The 6,443-nt window shown below is 35.6% G+C and overlaps 1 long non-coding RNA gene across 1 annotated transcript in view; it reads right to left on the bottom strand.

Annotated features, from left to right (window-relative positions):
- LOC107683776 (uncharacterized) overlaps positions 1-6,443 on the bottom strand; it is a 16,582-nt gene that overhangs the window by 7,293 nt on the left and 2,846 nt on the right. The window contains exon 2 of the long non-coding RNA XR_001633763.1: positions 6,342-6,347. This is a non-coding gene — a long non-coding RNA (uncharacterized LOC107683776). The remainder of the gene's footprint in view (positions 1-6,341; positions 6,348-6,443) is intronic.

Genomic DNA, 6,443 nt, shown 5'->3' with positions numbered 1-6,443 from the left:
TTCACCAATAAATGCTGGAATATTCCTATCAGTTTACAAGTGAAGACAAAAAATCATCAGGAAGAGCTGAAATCTGCAAAGATTGAGTTTATTAAAGAGGACAGAGAGAAGATGAGAGATCCAGAACCCTGCAGAATCAAACACACTGAAGATACTGAAGAACTAACAGGTTGGTGTTTATTCTTCATTAATGAGGCTGAATGTTATAAAGCTTCAAACAGTATTAGATTTGATGTAATAGGAAAAAAAATTAGAGCTCTGCAATAATATATCGCTGCCATTTCTATTGCATGAGAAACTTCAAACGGCAAACGAAACAAAAGTGTAACCAAACAGCACTACTCGTTTGAGCTGCTCATCAGCTCGGACCAATAACTGAGCGCAGTGCAAACACGTGCAAACTGACCAGAGCTCAGAACAGAACCAGTGTTGATCTCGCGACACCGTTACTGCTGCGAGATCCAGAGAGAAGCGCTTGAATTCTGCACAGAATTATCTGTTATAAACAGAGCAAATAGCGCTGATGTAGAAAACCAGAAGTAATACTAACTTCAGATACCATGGTGAAATAGTCAAATGTTATTACCTCATTCATTTCAGGGTTTGTACAAACTTTTTAGAGAGAAATTCAAGCAATTTTCAATGACAACACAACAATTTACAGCACTTTAAAGCTCTAAAAATTATCCAATTTAAATGTTTTTTTATGGGATAACCAAATACATTTTGTGGTAAAAAAAAAACAAATATTTAAACATAAATGATACATCAAATTACCACTTTAACCAGTAGAAAGCAGCAGAGGAGCACTTATTGGCTTATTAGTCATTCATTTTTACTTTTTGCTTCATGTTTTGAAATTATAAATTCACTATTATAAAATATCAAATCATCCAGAAAAGTCACATCAAGAGTGTTTCTTAATCACTGAAGTTGCTGGTCAGTTCAGTATAATACTGTAGAAGAAGAATGGCACACAGTGGCAGCTCTAGCTTGTGTGGAGCTCTGGGCAAAGCCTTCTGCCTCCTCTAAAGGAAATTCAGTTTACATCAACTTTGACAAATTCAGCCAAATAAATGTACAAATACCATATCCCCCCCAAAAATTCATTTTTTTTCTTTTTGAAGTTGGACAGCAATTGATTGTTGTTGTTCTATGTGTAATAACGGGCAAGCAAAACACCATAACATTAGTGATAATATTAGCCTTTTTTAGTAAGATGAGTGATCTTTTGCACATTTCCCCTCTTTTTTTTCTTTTGTGGCGTATAATAAAGTGAAAATTAAATGAAAAGTGTCAATTGTGGCATTAAATTTATGTCTGCTCATGCTGCTTCATATTTCGTTTTTTACAGCATTGCGCATTATAACCAATCACAAACGATTCTGTTGAGTTTATGTATGCAGTAGCCAATCAGAGGTGTTCAGATTAGTACTCACTGAAACACCGTATTTCTGCTGGTTGAATTCTGCTCTTTTGCAGTGAATTCACTCATCATAAACAACAAAGTGCAGATGTACTTGTGATGTAAATATACAGGCATGCAGTGTAGACGCATGGAAAATAGCCTTTATGCATTATTTTTCTCCACACACACATGCATACTATGGAATAACCAATTTGTCACGTTGCACACACACGAGGGACGAGGAGACGCTGGAGAATATGTTGACAGGACTTTATTTGCACCAAGGAACCAAGGGAGACGAACACAGGAAGACGTTCACATCAGCTCGGACCAATAACTGAGCGCAGCGCAAACACGTGCAAACTGACCAGAGCTCAGAACAGAACCAGTGTTGATCTCGCGACACCGTTACTGCTGCGAGATCCAGAGAGAAGCGCTTGAATTCTGCACAGAATTATCTGTTATAAACAGAACAAACAGCCCTGATGTAGAAAACCAGAAGTAATGCTAACTACAGATACCATGGTGAAATAGTCAAATGTTATTACCTCATTAATTTCAGGGTTTGTTCAAACTTTTGAGAGAGAAATTCAAGCACTTTTCAATGACAACACAACAATTTACAGCACTTTAAAGCTCTAAAAATGATCCAATTTAAATGTTATTTTATGGGATAACCAAATACATTTTGTGGTAAACAAACAAATATTTAAAAATAAATAATACATCAAGTTACCACTTTAACCAGTAGAAAGCAGCAGAGGAGCACTTATTGGCTTATTAGTCATTCATTTTTACTTTTTGCTTCATGTTTTGAAATTATAAATTCACTATTATAAAATATCAAATCATCCAGAAAAGTCACAAAATACCTTAAAAAACACAAACTTTTCTATAATTTGGCATAATTTGCAACTGAATCACACATCAAGAGTGTTTCTTAATCACTGAAGTTGCTGGTCAGTTCAGTATAATACTGTAGAAGAAGAATGGCACACAGTGGCAGCTCTAGCTTGTGTGGAGCTCTGGGCAAAGCCTTCTGCCTCCTCTAAAGGAAATTCAGTTTACATCAACTTTGACAAATTCAGCCAAATAAATGTACAAATACCATACCCCCCCAAAAAATTAATTTTTTTTTATTTTTGAAGTTGGACAGAAATTGATTGTTGTTGATCTATGTGTAATAACGGGCAAGCAAAACACCATACCATTAGTGATAATATTAGCCTTTTTTAGTAAGATGAGTGATCTTTTGCACATTTCCCCTCTTTTTTTTCTTTTGTGGCGTATAATAAAGTGAAAATTAAATGAAAAGTGTCAATTGTGGCATTAAATTTATGTCTGCTCATGCTGCTTCATATTTCGTTTTTTACAGCATTGCGCATTATAACCAATCACAAACGATTCTGTTGAGCTTATGTATGCAGTAGCCAAGAGGTGTTCAGATTAGTACTCACTGAAACACTGTATTTCTGCTGGTTGAAATCTGCTGAAAAGGGCAAAACAAAAACTTACAAAAACCGGAAATCAAACACGGGGAAGGGATGCAGCTTACTGTTCGGTCCGCTGTTCTGTCACGTTGCACACACACGAGGGACGAGGAGATGCTAGAGAATATGTTGATAAGACTTTATTTACAGGAACCAAGGGAGACGAACTCAGGAAGACGTTTACACTAAAACGTTCACAGCGGACAGAGAACTAGGGACTGGGAACACTTTAAATACACACAGGAGGAGGGGATGATGAGACACACCTGGGATCAATGAACCATCATGGGGAACACCTGGGACAAATTAAACATGGGAAAGGAACACCTGGGGAGCAAGACACAGACAAAACATGGAACAGAGTCTGACAAAATTTGTGTTGTCTAAAAACAATAGTATATTTAAAAAAGAATGGTTTGATAAGGGAATTATATTTATTTCAGACTTATTGAATATAACGGTGAGATTTAAACTTATCAGCAATGTGTTTCTTTCTCAGGGATTGGATGTTCCTGTAGAGATTATAATTTGGTTGTGAAAAGCATTTGCCCTAAATTGCTTTACCGTGTGAAAATACTTCTGTTATAATTCAGCTGTCCGACAAATTCCAAATCTTGTTATTGGAGGTATTAATATCATGGATATTAAGTGTAATAACTCACATATTAGAACATGTCTTACTCGTGATGCCAGCTGTCACCCAAAAGCACTCATAAAGTGGAAACAATTCTTATCCATACCTTCCACTGAGAAAATATGGTCAGCAACTAATACATTTTTACTACCAAATAAGGCAAAGGAAATACATTTTAAGATATTGCATAGGTACTATCACTGTAACACATTTATTAACAAGTTTAGAAAAGATGTCTCACCAAAATGTTCCTTTTGTAGTTTAGAAAATGAAACACACATTTATTTTGTAACTGAAAACATACTGAAGACTTTTGGAAGCAGGTATCTATGTTGGTTTTTTATATATTTTATAGAATAATTAAAATAGATGAATCTATGATCCTTTTTTTAACTGTAATACTGGATCAGATGAAGTTCCATGTAGGCCTACGTAAAGCAAAAATAATGTCTATTACTCCCCCTTTTAAGTTTTTTTGTAAAGAACTTAAAATATTTGATGACTCATTGATTTCAATCTCTAGGGACAAGACATTTATAAAAACGTCTCTCATATTAAAACATGTTATTTGTAAAATGTAATGTTTTACCCTCCATGATGTATAGTTGTTATATGTATCCCCCATTTTTGTTTGTGTTCTGTTTGACATTAAGTATCTTTGTATGTTTGTTTTTTAAAAAGAATAAAAGAAATAAAGCTAAAGAAAAGAATATAGAATTTGGCGATGGGATAGAATCGCCTGGCCGATGAGGGGAGATGTCGATTCCCAAGGTGGTTGGCAACAGCTGGACTGTGAATGGACAGGAGAGTGTGGAGGGAAGTGACGGATCAGGAATTTAACTAGGAGAGTTGGAAGTAGGTGGCGGGATGTATGAAAAATGGGAAACGGCTAGCAATAATAAACGGAAAAATAAAAGGAAAAATAAAACGGATGAAAGTGACTCAGACAGGGGATCTACTGTGGAGGAGAAGCGGAGGGAGGAGTATGTGGTTTTTGCAAAACTTGTGGACGAAGGGGACTCGTTTGCATGTATGAATCCAATACAGCTAACGAAATCTCTAAATAAGGAAATTGGTGAAATAAAGAGTGCTAAAGTATTAAGAAATGGAGCACTGATGATTATGTGTAAGGATGAAAGACAGCAAGGGAAAGCAATCAAAATGAACATAATAAATAGAAAGAAAGTAGAATGTTCTATGACTTATAGGAAATTCACAAAAGGAGTCATTACAGGGATTCCGGTAAACGTATAAGTAGATGTGAAAAGAAACATAACAAATGCAAAAGTAAATGAAGTCAGACGTCTAAAAATAAACAGGAATGGAAATACACAAGACAGTCTCTCGGTTATGATCAATTTTGATCTGGAAAAACTCCCGGAAAAAGTGTATATCGGATTTATGTGTTATGACGTGAGGTTATATATACCTCCTCCGATTAGAAATGTCAGAGATTTGGACATGTGGCGGCAGTGTGCAAGGGAAAGCAAAGATGTGGTAAATGTGGTGGAGAACATGAGTATGGAAAATGCCAAGAGGGTACAAAGCTGAAATGTTGTAATTGTGGTGGGGAACACAGTTCTGCTTACAGAGGATGTGAGGTTAGTAAGAGGCAGGCCGAAGTGCAACGTATCAAGGTTGTACAGGGAATCAGTTATGCAGAAGCAGCAACGAAGGTTTCAGGGAATGTGACTATGGTTAGACAATCTGTAATTAGGAGCAAAGAAATGAATAAGTGACAAGGATGTGATAAGTTGAAAGAGGAAACAAATACATGTCAAGGATGTGATAAGTTGAAAGAGGAAACTCTGATAGTGAAGAAGAATGATTTTGTACTGTTCATGGCAGAGATAATAAACTGTTCTGCACAGACAAAAAGCCGAAATGAAAGAATCAAAATAATTGTCAAATCTGCAGAGAAGTATCTAGATGTAAAAGGGCTGCCATGGGAGACAGTTAGAGACTCTCTTAATGAAGAGATACAATCTTCTCAGGCATGTGCTGGATCGTCTTAATGTTATTGACCATACTACAGTGGAATGCAAGGAGCTTAATTGCAAACGGCCAAGAGTTTAAGAAATACATTGATAATTTAATAGAGAAACCTAATGTAATATGTATTCAGGAAACATGGTTGAAACCACAATTGGATTTTATAATAAAGGGATATAATGTAATTAGAAGAGATAGAGAATCTGGCAGAGGGGGAGGAATAGCTACATTTATACAAAATGGGATGAAATATAAGGTAGTACAAATAAATAAAGATTATGAATCAATTATAAGTAAGGTATGGACTGAAAGAGGGTGTATAGATATTATTAATTACTATAATCCATGTGGAAAATTAAGTCAAATCATTTTAGAAGATGTTGTGGGTCATTTGCATGACAATGTAGTGTGGTGTGGTGATTTTAACTCTTATAATTCATTATGGGGGAGTAATAATACTGATGTGAACGGCCAACTTATTGAAGAATTCATTGATGATAATTGTTTGGTGTGCATTAATAATGGAGAGGGAACACGATATAACAGTATACAAAATACAGAAACGGCACTTGACCTGACATTTGTATCTACTGTAATAGCAGGGATCAGTACATGGAGTGTGATCAAACATACTACAATAGGGAGTGACCATTATCCTGTAGTGACTACAGTTGGTACAAAGATATGTTATGAACAAGAAAAGAAAAGTCCTAGATGGAAACTGGAGAAGGTAAATTGGGAAGTTTTTCAAGTAATTTGTGAAAATAGATGTATGACTCTACTAGAGGAAAACCAGATGGATGTAAATATATTCAACAATAAGCTAGTTAATGAAATAATTCAATCGGCAGAGGAAATAATACCTAAAACTACAGGAGTTAGACGTATCAAGAACGTACCCTGGTGGAATGATGATTGT

This window comes from Sinocyclocheilus anshuiensis, unplaced genomic scaffold (genome assembly GCF_001515605.1).
Source record: "Sinocyclocheilus anshuiensis isolate Anshui unplaced genomic scaffold, SAMN03320099.WGS_v1.1 scaffold8007, whole genome shotgun sequence".
Classification (NCBI taxonomy): domain Eukaryota; kingdom Metazoa; phylum Chordata; class Actinopteri; order Cypriniformes; family Cyprinidae; genus Sinocyclocheilus; species Sinocyclocheilus anshuiensis.
This window is presented reverse-complemented; position numbering and strand designations above follow the sequence as displayed.